The 16072-nt window shown below is 49.0% G+C and overlaps 2 pseudogenes; both read right to left on the bottom strand.

Annotated features, from left to right (window-relative positions):
* Positions 1-3635: 3635 nt before the first annotated feature.
* On the bottom strand, positions 3636-5232 carry LOC125518117 (annotated as a pseudogene).
* A 6519-nt stretch (positions 5233-11751) lies between these two features.
* LOC125522445 lies at positions 11752-12890 on the bottom strand (annotated as a pseudogene).
* Positions 12891-16072: the final 3182 nt, after the last annotated feature.

The raw sequence follows: 16072 nt of genomic DNA, 5'->3' as shown, positions 1-16072 counted from the left end.
AGGAGGTCGTGAGGGCTAGAGAAAAGATGTAGCCCCTCGTGTGACCAAGGAGAAAGGCCTCTTGGCAAAGCCGGTTGGATTTCTTCCTTGGTGTGTGTGTGTGTTGTGTTGAGAGACAAAGAAAGAGAGAGAAAGAAAGAGAGAGAGTTGTGCGAGGCAGCTCGAGGAAGAAGAAGAAGCGGCGCCGCGAGGAGGCGGCGCCAACACTCTTATCCCCACGACAGTATCGCTCCCGCCACTGCCGCCGCTGGCCACATCCTCAGGCACCGGTGTCCACCGCGATGAATGAGTTTCCCCGAAGGCGGCACAACTACAACCAGCGTCCCCGGACGGCTGTCGTCCAAGGCAGGGTGGACGAACTCCCTCGATGCTGGTGTACCTCATGGACCTAGGGTGTGCCACCGCCAAGAGACTTGTCCTTCATACTTGTATACTTGTGCTGGGAGGACCCGTGCGTGAGATGGAGTCTTGGGAGGAGCTAGTTCAGTGCAGATTTCCAAGGCACCAACTTTCTTTTTAGAAGAATGGCGTCTTTTATTTCAGATGGCTAAAGATAGAGGGATACACAGGTTCGGCGGGGGTGCCGTCAACCAAATACAGCTTCCAACCTCTAAAGTTGTTGCCATCCTAGCAAATCTATGAGATTCAACATTTTGCCCACACCGTTCATGGCATATTTCACATGCCTTAAAACTAAGCGTTCGAGAATTAAACTCCTTAACGATCATGCAGTAATCTGAAAACGCTTGTCCCGAATTAATCTCCTTGACGACTCTCAGACAATCAGACGCGATCCAGATATTGCGTAGCATCAAGTCCTCACTCAGTGCTAGCGCTTCTCTGCACGCGTGTGCTTCAAGGAGCTCCAGGTCAAGTACTCCATCGAGCACCATTTCTGATGCTCCCATATAGTTGCCTGGGGCCTCCCTGCAAATAACTGCCACTGCTCCCTTGTTTACAGTTTTTGCTACTGCACCATCCACATTGAGCTTGCTAGCATCATCTGATGGTGGCACCCATCTCTAAATTGGAGCTGGTCATTGGGAAGGAAATGATGAAGCAGCCCCTGCTTTCTTCTGCATAAAATCACAGCCACAAATTTCGTCCAAGTACCTTGTATAAATAGGTGTGTAAAGAGCGGGCTCTAAAACTCGCTTTCGTGGATGGCCTTCCTCCTCGCCCACCACAAAGCCCATAACGTGACTAGTACCTCGATGAACTGACCAGCCTTCAGAGTGTTGCTGAGCTTTGCATCGCTCGTTTCATCATAAGTGAGCGGGGCAATAATAGCATCCTCACGCAAAGACCACACCGCCCACACCCTATTGCAGTCCAGTAGACTATGCCTCCACGGATCCAATGCTGCTTTACACAAAAGCATACCGCGGATGTCGACATACACCGGCGAACACGTTCGTCAACTGTCGGTAGTGAATAGTGTGCGAAGCGCCACACAAAGATGCGTAATTTTGGCAGCACTGGGACCTTCATAGTTTCCTCCAGCTTTGTTCTTGTGCAGCCGTATCTGAAGCTCATGTGTTGCCATTTAACCAGCTCCCTCGCCTCTTTTTTTTGTATCAATTAAGAGCTTGTATGCAGATCATAGAAAAACACATCCGTCCTCTCATAGCGTCAAGCCCAGAAGTTCCTCTGGTCAATGTGACTTAGGGGAATCTGCCTGACCACTTCGATACCCATAGGCAGCAGAAACTTCTCCAGAACTTGCATGTTCAAAGATTTTGTAACTGGGAAAATCAGCTCTGAAGCACAGCCGAAGGGCGTAGACAGTGATCCCTTGGTACACAGTTATCGTGCCATATGTTTGTGTCCTTTCCATCTCCTATGCGCTTGATCATGCCCGGGAAAAGAACATCCCTTCCTTCAAAAATCGATCTCCATATTTGTGATGGACGATTACCCACCTCATCTGTAAGAACATCCTTGTCAGGGAAATAAACCACCTTGATAATTCGGGCACTTAACGAATTTGGCTCTTGCACTTGCCGCCGTGCCTTTCGAGCCAAAAGGGCCATGCTGAAAAGCTCCAAGGCTCTGAACCCTAGCCCCCCCTTTGTACTTTGGCATTGTCATAGTGTCCCAGATACCCAAGCTGTTTTCCTTTCTCCTTCTTTACTCCCCCACCAAAACATCCTCACCATTGATGTGATATGTTGACACAAACCTCGAGGCAATTTGAAAAATGACAGGGAAAAGGTAGGAATTACTTGTACCACTTACTTTATAAGAATTTATTTGCCGTGGAAATCATGGACCAGGTAGTCGGTGGTGGCGATCTTCGCCGTGGTCAGTCAGGAAAGGTACCTTAAAAAGTTTAGGGCGGCTACGGGGGACGGGGACGGGGACGCGGCCAGCGGCTCTTTGCTTCGAGGACGTCACTATCCTTTTATTTTTATTTTTCGAGACATGGATTAGATAGAATCGGATTAGTACCACCTCAAATTGCTGTTAAGGAAAGAAGCGTGTTAATGTCTATAAAGGCAGCGGCTACCCATCCAAATGACCCTAACCTACTCGTAACAAAACGCGGGCATAAGGAGGTTTCTGAGACTTCATGGTCATAACCATTGACCAAACGGATTTTTGGGTTCAAATAAATATTGGCTCTCTAATTGTACAGAAACCGATCAATGCACTGATCAAGGCCACACTGCCATTGGGCATAGCCATGATCATGGTTGTTTTTCTAAAATAAACTGGGTAGGGGTTAGCTTATTCTAGAAGCACAAAAAAGTAACCAAAAGAACTTGCCTTAAGGAAAGCGGCACTACACTATCAAAAGCTGAGTGACACGGAGACGGCGACAGGGGCTGCCAATGCCTTCTGGTCCAAGTTCGCAAACATTGACGAACGCCAAGAAGGCGAGGCAGGAAATGTTTGCCTGCCTTTGACCAGATGAGCGGATCAACGGTAGCCTCTAGATGCTATCCTGTGGGTTGATGGAGAGCCTGGACCAGATGCAAAAGTGCCAGCAGCCGGAAACTTGAGAAGGGTGCCTTGGTGAAGGCGTATTATCCGGTTTTCAACATCGATGGGGGAGACAGTCCAGCCTGAAAGCTTCTTCGCCAAAGTCCTAGCCACGCTCGTGATGTCACCGCAAGCTACCCCATCGACTTGATGATAGACTAGCATTTAGTGTAGTAATTAATGTAATGTGCTTGGGATGCCAAATAAAAACTTGTAGAAACTTTTGGTAAGTTTGAATTGTTAAGTTGTTTTATACCTGCAAATTTTTTGAGCTGTGTCCAATGACGTGTAGGTTAGTGTTAGCTTTGGCTCCTGCTAACTGGACGGTCGGACTGCGGCTGTAGTTGGAGACAAAGAGTGGGCACTGCACATCGTGGAACACCTTGCAAAAGAACAAAGAGCAAAGGGTGGCTAGAGTATGTTAGGTTGCGACATACCAAAAAGGTTGATGCAGCCCCGAGTGTCCTCCAAGGGGATCAGAATTACTGATCAGAAGAGAACACAAGAAATCGTATGAACTCGACATGGAGTGGAACTGTGGAACCTCTTTATTCATATGTTCGATCGAACTAAAACATAGTTAAAAGAAAGATAAGTGTACAAACAATGCAGGGTGATGTTCGTTCGGCGGTTTTGCCAGTCCGGAGATTCTAAAGCGCGTTGAGAGAGCAGTTTGAAATTTTCAATTCACCCAGTATTTCAAATTCACGGAGTATAAACCATGTAGCTGGCCTATTCGCTGGGTCAACATTCATGCAATTTATCCCTATCTCAGCACATAGTTTTACTTGCTCCATTGTTGTCTGGCTTCTTGATGCTCCAAACTTGCTCATCCAACTTTCAACTACCTGCCAATTTGATAGCGCGCCATAGTGAGTTACGAAAAGATGATGCATTTTAGAATATTAAAAAGAGAACACTTAGGATTGAAGAGCAAATGCAATGATACCTACCATAAACAATTTCAAATTTTCCGCTTCATCAATTTTAGTGTTATTGGTCTTTCAATGCACATAATGACTTCAGATATTAGAACCATCTTTATTTCTGTTTTTTATTTGTCAAAGATCGTTACAAAGACAACATTCAAATCATGTCACTTGCAAATTCGGCTGTTAATTAGATACTCTGACTGAATATGTAGGTCTTGACATTAGAGCTAACAGGCCAACTACATTGTCTTTTTTTTTTGAACCTATAGCAGCATTATTACCTCCTTAGCATTAGAGCACTCCTTATGTCCCATAAGGATCTCCATGATTATTACACCCAAACTAAATATGTCTGTCTTGAAGGTGATTTCTCCATTATTTATGACTTCCGGTGCCATATATCCCCTGCATAAAAATTGGTGTAGTTTGTTCGATCAGTGAACAAAGTGTATGTAAAAATGTTGGTAGATAACTAATAAAGGTATCAAGTTCTCAAAGATGATTGCCAGCATACCTCGTCCCAATCATGTTTTTAGTAATAGCGCGACTCCTTTCACTTAAGCACCGTGACAGACCGAAATCCGCAATTCTGGGCAGCATGTTGTCATCCAATAGTATATTTTGAGGTTTGAGGTCCGTGTGAATAATACACTGTTGCTGAAGATAATGTATGCCTTCACAGACCCCCAATATTATTTGATAACGTGTTGTCCACTCAAGTCCACAAGATGCATCTGCAAGGAGTATACAGTACAAGAAATAGTTAGCACTATATGCGGAGAGATAGGCTGAATTGACGAATTTCAAAAGGCTGGTGTGATTTTACCGGAGAGATAGTCAGCAAGGCACCCTCTGGGCAGGTACTCGAAGCAGAGCAGCCTCTCCCATTCTTCTGCGCAGACAAGCTTTCCGTCGTACGTCACCATCATGTGCTGCGTGTCTGAGCAGTGCCCAAGGAATCGCACCGCGTTCTTGTGCTTGACCCCCATGAGACAGGCGACCTCGCTCTTGAAATTCTTGTCCATATCAAAACTCTAAAGAACTTCTTCACAGGCAACGGTGCCACTACTTGGAAGCACTCCCTGAGGAGCACATAGAATCTGTGTCAACTAAATTGTGGCTATCAGCTGGTTAATTTGGAGTGGAGGGTTTGCTGCATGCATACCTTGTAAGCCGCCCTGAATCCGTCCCTGCCGATTATTTGATCCTCGGAGAAGTTTTCTGTGATGGCCCTGAGAAGCGATAAAGGTAGATCAACTGGATCCGCACTCTCGTCATGGAACGCCTTCTCACCGTGTTGGTTGCCACCCGCCATCTAGGTGTTGGACACAGCTCCCTCCCTGGTCCACTTTCTGTTTTGATAGGGGCAGAGCTCCTTCCCTCGCCTGAGAAGAATCTGACAGGAAGGTTGTGGGGGTGGAGAAACAGGCAGAGGGGAAGTGGGTGTGGTCACGAGTTGATATATTCCATGAACCTGCACATGTAGAAAAATCTTCAGTCAAGCTGCCTCTCATTACTGTCGCATTTCTGGAAAAGTCTTCACATTGATTAGTAGTTAGCTCGTGGTTTCTATCTTTGGCCTACCAAAAATCTAGACCATCCTCCTCCAAAAATCTACCAAGGATAAAAACTAGCCAAGAGACCCCTGCCTTCTTCCCACCTCCGGGGCTCAGCGCTGCGGCGGTGGCGCATCCCCACTGGTCCCGACTCACTGATGGATCGCAGGGCAAAAATCTGATCTGAAGAACTCAATCTCGAGCTAAGCAAACCCTAAACTTACGAACAAGAAAGAAGATAATTTGGTGCAGCAATACGAGCTACTTTTCGTGGTCCTTTTCATTGCATTATATAGGGATACAAATCACGTCCAACACGGCACAGGCCCAACACGACGCGACCCGGTACACAACGCCGGTTTACAAACCTTTCCTAATACGACCTAACCTCGTACGTATACTGAACCGACTCAAACAATTCCTAACACAGCACGTCACCTAACCTGAAGCTTAATTGCTAACATTCACCCCCTTAAGCTTAAGGTGGTTCTTTCACAACTCGTAGACCGATCCTCTTCCTCATCTCCAAGAATTTGACTCTTCCCAATGGCTTCGTCAATATGTCTGCGAGTTGATCTTTAGTGCTCACATATTCAACTTCAATCTTGCCTTCTTCAACGCAATCCCGGATGTAATGATATCTTACATCAATATGTTTGCTCCGGTCATGATGCACCGGATTCTTGCACAAAGAAATAGCAGATTTGTTGTCCATGTTCAACACCACCTTCCCTGGATCTCGGTTGAGAAGATTGCCAAGAAGATACTCCAACCAGACCCCTTTACACGCTGCTGTAGTTGCTGCCATGTATTCAGCCTCACATGAAGAGAGTGCTACTACTTTTTGTTTCTGTGACAGCCAAGACACCATGCTAGTGCCAAGAAAAAATCCCATGCCGGTCGTGCTCTTTCGATCATCAACATCTCCGGCAAAATCACTGTCACTATACCCTGTCAAACGAGGTTCACCATTGTCTTTCTTTTTCTCATAGCAGCAGCCGAGCCCCATGGTCCCCTTGACATACCGTAATATTTGTTTCACGGCTGCCATGTGTTCAGTCGTGGGGGATTCCATGTACCTGCTCACAATTCCAACCGAATATGCCAAATCCGGTCTTGTGTTCACAAGGTACCTTAAACTCCCAACAATGCTTCTATACATGGTTTGATCAACTGGAGGTGACGAGCTCTGCTTGCTCAACTTGAGGCGAGCTTCCATCGGAGCTTGTGCTGGATAACAATCATCCATCCCATGTTCTTCGAGAATTTTTCTTGCATATGCTTCCTGGCAAAGTGTAGTATAACCTGGCATTTGATGTACTTCGATGCCCAGGTAATAACTCAACAAGCCAAGGTCGCTCATCTTGAACAAATCTTTCATCTGCGATTTGAACTTTTCTATCTCGAGTACTTCGGCTCCTGTGATCACCAAATCATCCACGTACACACCTACAAGCAAACTGGATTTACCTTGTCCACGCTTGTACATTGCATGCTCACGAGGGCACTTCTCAAAATTGAGTGATAACAATGTGTCATGCAGCTTAGCGTACCACGCTCTGGGCGCTTGATGCAATCCATACAATGCCTTCCGAAGCTTCAAGACCTTGTGCTCACCTCCTTTCTGAACAAAACCCGGTGGTTGGCTAACATACACCTGCTCCTTCAATTCCCCATTGAGAAAAGCCGACTTGACGTCCATGTGATGTAACTGCCATCCTTCATGAGTTGCCAATGCAATCAACAGTTTCACGGATTCCGTCCTTGCAACAGGCGCAAAAACTTCCTCGAAGTCAATACCATGCTGCTGCAGAAAGCCCTTTGCTACTAGACGTGCCTTGTGTTTCACAACGGCACCATTGGAATCTTTCTTTACTTTGTAGACCCACTTGACTCCTATAGCACGCTGCCCATCCGGAAGATTAACGAGTGACCAAGTATCATTTTCCTCGATCGAGCTCATCTCCTCTTCCATTGCCCCCTGCCAGCTTTCTTCTTCTATTGCTTCATCAAAAGTTGCTGGCTCCTCCATGACGAACATGCATCTTCCCCCTCGCGTCGCCCGTTTCTCAGCTTGAGTAATCTTGCGGCGCACCGGTGTTGGGTACAAGTCCAGTACTGACTTCAGTTTCACCGGCGTTGGGGGTTGCTGTTGTGCACCATGTGTTGACGACGGTACAGCGGCCGATGCCGTCGGCTCGTGCTCGGTTCCTACTGAGGCTGCTGCACTGGTTCCTGCCATGGCAGCGTTACTGCTTGCCGTGGCCACGCTGCTGCTTGCCATGGCAGCGTTACTGCTTACCGTGGCAGCGTTGCTGCTTGCCATGGCAGCGTTACTGCTTTGGTTGTCCAACACAACTTGAGATTCCAGTGTTCCGGGCGTGCTTGGATCAGTTTCTGTTGCACCACCATGCGCCAAGGGAGTGCCTGGAGGTCCTTGATCAACATCATGATGGTGTTCATGAGCACCGCCGTGACCTGCATCATCAAGTTGATCATATACAACATGAAAAATTTCATCTGATCTTGCTACCTCCGGTTCATTTGATCCGCCCCAAGTCCACGCCTTCTCTTCCTCGAAAATTACATCTCGAGTTACTTGGACTTTGCCTGTTGCTGGGTTGTACACCCGGTACGCCTTTGAGCCCGTCTCATAGCCAATCATGATCATTGGTGTACTCCGGTCGGCAAGTTTGCCCACATGACCAGCCACTGTTTTCACATGTGCGACACACCCAAAGGTGCGAAGATGATCCACTGTAGGTTTGTGCCCACACCATGCCTCGTACGGAGTCATGCCAACGACACTCTTCGTTGGCGCGCGGTTCAGCAAGTACACGGCCGTCGTCACCGCTTCTCCCCAAAACCTTGCCGGTAAACCCTTGCTCTTCATCATGCTTCGAGCCATTGCTACAACGGTTTGGTTCCTTCGCTCCACTACACCGTTCTGTTGTGGAGAATATGGCGCGGTCAGATAACGCTTGATCCCGTGCAATTCACAGAAGGCGGTGAATTCTTTTGACGTGAACTCACCTCCCCTGTCCGTACGAAACGCTTTCAACTTGGCTTCTGCTTCGACCTCTGCTGCGATCTTTATTAACTTGAAGGCTTGCAACGCCTGGTCCTTGCTCTTCAAAAGCACAATCCACATGTACCTGCTGTAATCATCAACAACGAGCAAGAAATACTTGTTTCCACTTGGGGTTGCTGGTGTAATTGGGCCACACAAGTCACCATGCATCAACTCGAGCACCTTGCTTCACGTGGGAACGATGCCCTTCGTTGCTTACCAACTAGGCAGCCGTCACACAACTGCTCAACATGATCGATGCTAGGAATTCCATGAACCATATTTTTCTGTCCGAGTTGCCGCAACGACTGGAAATTCAGATGTCCATATCGTGCATGTCACTTCCATGCCGTGTCCTCAAAACTTGCCAGTAAACAAATCGGATCAGATCTATCGAGGTTCAGAATATAGAGACGATTCGTTGATCTTTTCACTTTCATCAAAAGAATCCTTTGCCGATCATAGCCCCATAAGAAACCATCCTCCAAGACAATCTTGCAACCACGTTCCTCTAGTTGTCCGAGACTTATAATGTTGCTCTTCAACTTTGGGATATAATATACCTCGGTCAGCGCCTTATGCTCGCCATTGCGAGCCTCGAACAGGACAGTACCTCGTCCCTCAATTCTGACAGTTGAACCATCTCCAAACCGCACCGTTCCGCCCACGGCCAAATTCAACTCGGAGAACTGTGATTTATCGCCTGTCATATGATTACTTGCGCCTGTATCGAGATACCACACGTTGCTAGCTCTCTTGGCCCGTTCCTTGTCGTGGAGATACACCTTCTCCTCGACTAATGTCACCGATTCCATGACTCCTGTTTGAGGACTTGCTGGTTCCTCCTCCATGAGCTCACAAGCTTCTATCATCAGCAGATGCACACCTTCATCACCGCCCTTGGCAGCAATGAGGGCCTTTTCCTTCACCGGTTTTTGACACTCAGATTTAAAGTGTCCGAGCACATTGCAATTGTGGCACCGAATCTTGCGCTTGTCAAACCATTTCTTTGGCTTCTCGCGCTGATCATCACCCCCAGCATAATTCTTTTTTGCTGGGTTGTAATTCTCCTTCTTGCCGCCACTACCAGACGCGCCGTCGTTCCTTTTTTCTTTCGCGATCATCGCCTGCAGCTGACTGCGTGTGAGCATGAGATACTCGTCTTGCTTCCCATCGCTTGATGTTAGCTTCATCCGCTCATCATGAGCCTTGTAACGACCGACCAGGTCATCCACCGTCAACGTCTTCAAGTCGACGCACTGCTCGATTGCCGATACTATTGGCAAATATCGCGACGGCGCTGCCCGGAGGAAACGCCGCACGACTGAGATCTCTTCCAGATTTTCGCCGAGCGTACGTATACTGTTGACCAGGGTTACCACCCTTGCTGCAAACTGCTCCACAGTCTCATCATCTTCCATCTTCAGCGTCTCATATGTTCTCATCATAGACTGCAGCGTGGCTTCTCGCACTCTGTCATGACCAAGCTGCAAAGTTTTCAATGTATCCCACACGTCCTTGGTTGTTTCCTTGGAGATGAGATGCTGCATGATATCCATCGGCATAACCGAGTAGATTGCGCTTGCTGCCTGACGATCTCGCCAGCGCTGCGCTCCATCCTTCTTGAACTCGTCACCACCGGGTTCGACGATGTGCTAGAGCATGTGCGACTCCATGGCGCACTGCATAGTTGCTGCCCAAACAACAAAGTTCTCGCGGTCAAACCGCGGGAACTGCGTCGGTGGTGCCGCCGCCGCCGGCGGAGCTAGCGCCGCAGCGCCCAACGCCTCCGTCCCCTTCTTCTTGTCGTCGTCGGCCATGCCTTCCCGTTACTAGGTTAGCACGCAGCCAAGCTCTGAATACCAATTGATGGATCGCAGGGCAAAAATCTGATCTGAAGAACTCAATCTCGAGCTAAGCAAACCCTAAACTTACGAACAAGAAAGAAGATAATTTGGTGCAGCAATACGAGCTACTTTTCGTGGTCCTTTTCATTGCATTATATAGGGATACAAATCACGTCCAACACGGCACAGGCCCAACACGACGCGACCCGGTACAACGCCGGTTTACAAACCTTTCCTAATACGACCTAACCTCGTACGTATACTGAACCGACTCAAACAATTCCTAACACAGCACGTCACCTAACCTGAAGCTTAATTGCTAACACTCACTCCTTCTAAGGAGGTCGCAGGCGCAATAGCCAGCAGCACCACCATTGCCGTCGCATGCGCAGGCCGCTCCCTGCAGCATCGGCGGCAGATTTCTCGGGAAATGTCCACGCAGTCGGGATCTCCTCAACTTGCTACGACGCAGCTCAACTTCTCCAGGAGCACATCAGTAGCCTTCGCAAGCTCCGGGAGATCTTCATCATCATTTCCAACAGAGTGGAGATTCAGGAAGGCGACCACTCCCTTACAAGCATACCCCACTGTTCAATTTTGATGTGTACAGCCACAAGGCAGACCGACACTGCATTACCCGGGCTTCAATATATGGCTGCAAAGAGCGCACAAAGCTAAGCATCTGAACCAACAGATAAGCCTATATGTTATGGTCACTATATCTCTAACATAGTAAATACCATGTCCTGGCACCTGCCAAAATCCTATTTGCATATGTGCAACACAAGCTTCTATGATATGTACCTTTGGTTTATCTCCTGAAATAACAAACCAGGCCAAACGCAGCAAAACTTTTCATCAAAGCTTCTAATGTTACTTTATTTTATTGACAATGATGCAATTTTTCTGTGATTAACAGATCCAAGGCTCCACTGAATTCATTAGCTACAGCAAACATATATTAAAGGAAGGCAGTGTTTTACCAAAATACTGAATTAATAAGGTCAACTAGACATGGCACCAGTCCCCAGTCTGATTGAAACTTTTAGTAGTACGCACTAGCAGGTTGACAATATGGACTAGGATTAAGGATAATCATAATCTGATTGTTATGGACAAGAAGGCCGATTATTGCAGTATAATTTAGCCCCATGAAACAAATACATGCATGTCCAGAACAGCCCGTGCTACTGTGTTAGGCACACAAAAACAAGAGTAACAATGTTCTTTCGAAATGACATTATGCTTAATATGTAGGATTACAAGGCATTTGCTCTGAATTGAAAATCATGCAAGCTGATTCCAAAGTACCGGACAAATACTTCAGCCGACAGAGGAACAAGCGTAGTTTGATGGTAACACTACTGCCCATCTGCATCTGGTAATGATTTTGCGAACAGAGGAACGTAGGGTAAAAACTGTTGTGTATTGCTTTTCTCAAGATTAATGATACAGCCAACTTTCTGATGTCGCATATCATACGCTACCAAGGTATCACCTCCAGCTGAAACAAGGAAAATGGTGACGCAATCAGGATGGAACTCAACCACCAAGTACTTCTTGCCAGTCATGCTCATAAGCTCATTGATGCTGGCAGTATGCTTCAGGACCAATTCTTTACTATCACAATCCTTGAGGCACCAGAGTTCTATCTCAGAAAATAGGATGTTATTGTTGTCATCAACGGATGCTATAGCATAGTGTAAGCACCCCTGCGACGATCCAATCATACCAAATCTCAAACCATATGGCACGCGGATAGTCTCCCACACTTTCCCCTCCATGTCCACTCCCACCACCACCATCACATACTCGTTAATATACTTCAGGTTGCCAATCACGTACATCATACCACCTACAAAGACACATTTACTACAGAAGAACAGCGCAATTTTCTCAACTCCTGTGTGCGACGAGTAGATGGTCAGTGCTGTCATGTGATTTTCCACATAGGTCTCCTCAAAACTAAGAACGTGAAATCTGGATGAGACCGCAGGATCGAAAGCCAGACCTGCGATATGGCAATATTTGTTCGCCGGCACCTGCGGTTGAGGGGGCAGCTCCACCCACCTCCGAGTGGCAGGATTGCACACCAGAAAACGGGAAGCACCCCCTGCCCAATTCGCCATCCTCTTGTTGCTGCCACGGTAGAGAAGGAGGCCATTGCAGGAGCCCACCTGGGCCATGTACTTGTACTTGTTAGGCTGCATGCAAGGGTCGAGCGGGGCTGCGGTGCCGGAGACGCTGGCAAAGTGGTGGCGACGCCCGCTGTCGTCGGTGGTAAAGTAGAGGAAGCCAGCGAGGGCTTGGGGCAGCTTCTTGCGGTTGGCAGGGTCGGCGATGAGGTCACGCCAGGGCATTGACACGCACAGACGCACTTGAAGCGGTGGAGGGATCTTGCGGGGAGACGGGAGAGGATCTCTAGGATGAGGTCGTCGGTGAGGAGGCTGGCTGTCGCCCCCGGATGGCTGTCACGCCTCGGCTTGGTGTTCCCCTCCATGCTCTCCGCCTCCATGGAGCAGGGTACAGGGGCAGGTGGGATCGATCTATGAATGGAGAGGAGAGGAGAGGAGATCGTCAATCTGGCAGAGGAAATTCGACCTGAGTGGTCGGCGGCGATCTCTGCCGTGAGGAGTCAGATCGGAAAAGGTAGAGTACCTCGGTTTTGGGAGCTGATGACGATTGGTAACGGAGACAGACGCTGACCCTGACCAACGTGTTTTTATTAGAGGAAAAAAAAATGCCCTTCGCATCAAAATTCTCAGGCCCACTTAAACGGGCCATTGGTTCAGTACAAGCATGCCCCATGTGCTAATAGGCCAGCAACTGGAATCACCACCGCCGCCATCAACGGTGTTGTCCAACCACCGCCGCTGCTATCTACTACCTCCGTCCTGCTTTATTGGTCCCCTCCGTATTTTGTGTCAATGTTTGATTATAAATTTAACTAAGAAAATACTAATGCATGTCACCAAAAATTATATCGCTTGATTTGTATTTTGAACATAGTTTGAAATGGTGTTATTTTTGTTATGTATAACTTATATTTTATTAGTTAAAATCATGGTCAAAGTATGACACTGAATACGAAGGGGACTAATAAACCACGACAGAGGTAGTAGTAGCTCTTCATGTCAGGGTGGGCATTTGGGTTTAACCAAAAATTCATATTAGGTAAATCGAGTTTTCAACCATTCGCCTTTCCAGCCTTTCCAAAACTAATACCCGAGAATGGCCCAAAAAAGAGAAACTAAAAAATTTGGGTCCAAAATCTTGGGCTTGGGTTTGGGTAATTCCAAATTCCCCGAATTAGAACCAAATGGCCACGAGGGAGAACTGGAATATAAATGACTTTTGGGCCTGGAGCGGAGAGAGGAGTGGTTCTTTCTCTGTCAAATCTGCATACAGGCTTATCATCCACACGAAGACCACGAGGGAGAACTGGATTGAGGAACACGACAGTACTTCCGTTGCAGATAACGCTGGCAGTGAATGGAAGGATCTATGGAAGACAGACGTACCTTCAAAAATCAAGTTGTTCTTGTGGCGGCTTGCTCCAAGCTCCATTCCAACAGCAGATGTATTGCAGCATAGGAAAATGGCAACATCGCCGGCATGTGTGTTATGTGGGGCGTGGGATTCGTGGAGACATGCGTTGTTGAACTGCTCGATGGCACGGAGTGTTTGGGCGTTGGCAGATGAGGCGATCCTGGACCAGATCAGTCATTTTGACAGCGATAATGTACGGGACTGGCTATTCGCTATGAGGAAGGCCTTGACGAGCGATCTATTTGTCCGTATGACAGTAACACTATGGGCTATTTGGGCAGCATGAAGAAAGGCCGTCTATGAGGACATATTTCAGAGCCCGTTCTCGACCCACTGCTTTGTCAACTCATTTCTGAATGATATTGAGATAGTGAAGAAACCGGAAAGTGCTGCAGTGAACTCGGCACCCGTGAGACCGAGACAGTGGATCCAACCCCCTCATGGCATCATGAAAGTGAATGTTGATGCGGCTACTGGGCGGAGATCGAGCTTTGGGACGGTTGCTGCAGTTTGTAGAAACCGGGAGGGAGCTTATCTGGGAGCATCAGCAATTGTGTTCAAGAGTATCTCTGACCCAGCTACCCTAGAAGCGTTGGCAGTCCGGGAAGCAATGGCACTCGCACAAGATCTCCACCTGCAGGCGATTCATGTTGCAAGTGATTGCAAAGGTATTGTAAATGACATCAGTCAGAAGAGTAGTCCTAGCTATGGTGTTATTATTCATGAGATCATAGATTGCACTTGTAGTTTTCAGTCATGCAATATTGTGCATGAATTTAGGAGCTCGAATTTCGAGGCTCGCAATCTAGCGAAGCATGCTTTGAAACTGGGGGTCAGCCGCCATGTTTTATTAATCAACCCTGGTGAACTTCAGTTCGTCCTGTAAATGTGGTGATGGTTTAATAAAAGCTTCGTTGATTGTCTCAAAAAAAAAGAACGAAATGGCAGTGGTGGCCTACGGGATAAGAGGATGGTGGCGGCCGGTGCAGCATTGCTCCTTGCTTCCCCTCGGACTCGACGGCTGTTGCATTTCGGGCCTAACAGGCTTCGGGGCATTGTGACGATACAAAATCTTGAAATGTTGAAAGCAAGAAGGAAGCACAAGAAGTAAGAGCATCTCCAGCCGTTCGTCCCCCAGGGCATCGAAAAAGAGCCGCCTGGGGGCATACTGGCGCTAGCTTGGCGCGTGGGGGCGACTCCGTTCCCAGTCGTCGCCCCCCCCCCCCCCCCCCCCCCCCCCCCCCCCCCCCCCCCCCCCCCCCAGGTCGCCGCCAATATCGCGCGAGCTCGGCGATATTTCGTATAAATTTGTGCAAACTCAGCGATCTGGCACGAACTCAGCGAAATTTCACTAAAATTTGTACAAAAAAGATAAAACATGCAAACTACACCTACTACTACGCCAAACTACGCCTAGCCAGTGCGCCGCGTCCACCGCCTGCCATCTACATGTCGAGAAGCCTGTAGAAACGGGTGTAGTCGTCGCCGCCGCCGCCGTCGTCATCGTCGTCGCGCGCCCCGCCGGAGCCGCCGCCGTCCCTGCTGCACCCCTGGCCAGGGTCGCCAGCGCGCGGTGGGGCGCTGGACGGCCCGGCCTCGTCCTCCTCGTCACTGTTGAGGACGATGACGCCGCCCTCCTCGCACCCGCGGCGCCGGGCCTGGAGCTCCGGGTATGCCCGGCGCTGGCGGCGCACCTGCTCGCGGACGTAGTCCTCATTCGCCCATTTTAGGGCGGCCTCGTCGTCGGGGGCCACCATGTCGATGTGCTCCGGCTTCACGGGGAGCAGGCCCGGCTCAGGTTTCGGCCGGACCAGGCGGAGGGAGCGCGGGATTGATGACGAGGGCGCCGCTGCGGTTGCGGCGCCGGAGCGGCGTCTCCTCCGGCTCTAACTTGACGGGGCGGAGCACCGGCGAGCCGGAGGAGAGCGAGCCGGAACCCGACGACGAGGACGTCCCCGGCTCCATTCGCCGCGGAGTCCAGGAGCTGCCACGGCGGCTAGAGAAGGTCGGCTGCGCCGGGTACTCGAGGCGCGGCACGTTGCCGGTCTCGATGTGGTCGAGGACGGCCTCGAGGGTGCGGCCTGACACGCCCCACCACTCGCGCCGCCCGTCGGTGTTGAGGCGGCCGCGGGG

The sequence above is a fragment of the Triticum urartu genome, chromosome 7 (genome assembly GCF_003073215.2).
Source record: "Triticum urartu cultivar G1812 chromosome 7, Tu2.1, whole genome shotgun sequence".
Lineage (NCBI taxonomy): Eukaryota > Viridiplantae > Streptophyta > Magnoliopsida > Poales > Poaceae > Triticum > Triticum urartu.
Note: the sequence above shows the minus strand (reverse complement) of the source record. Positions and strands in the feature narration are given on the sequence as shown.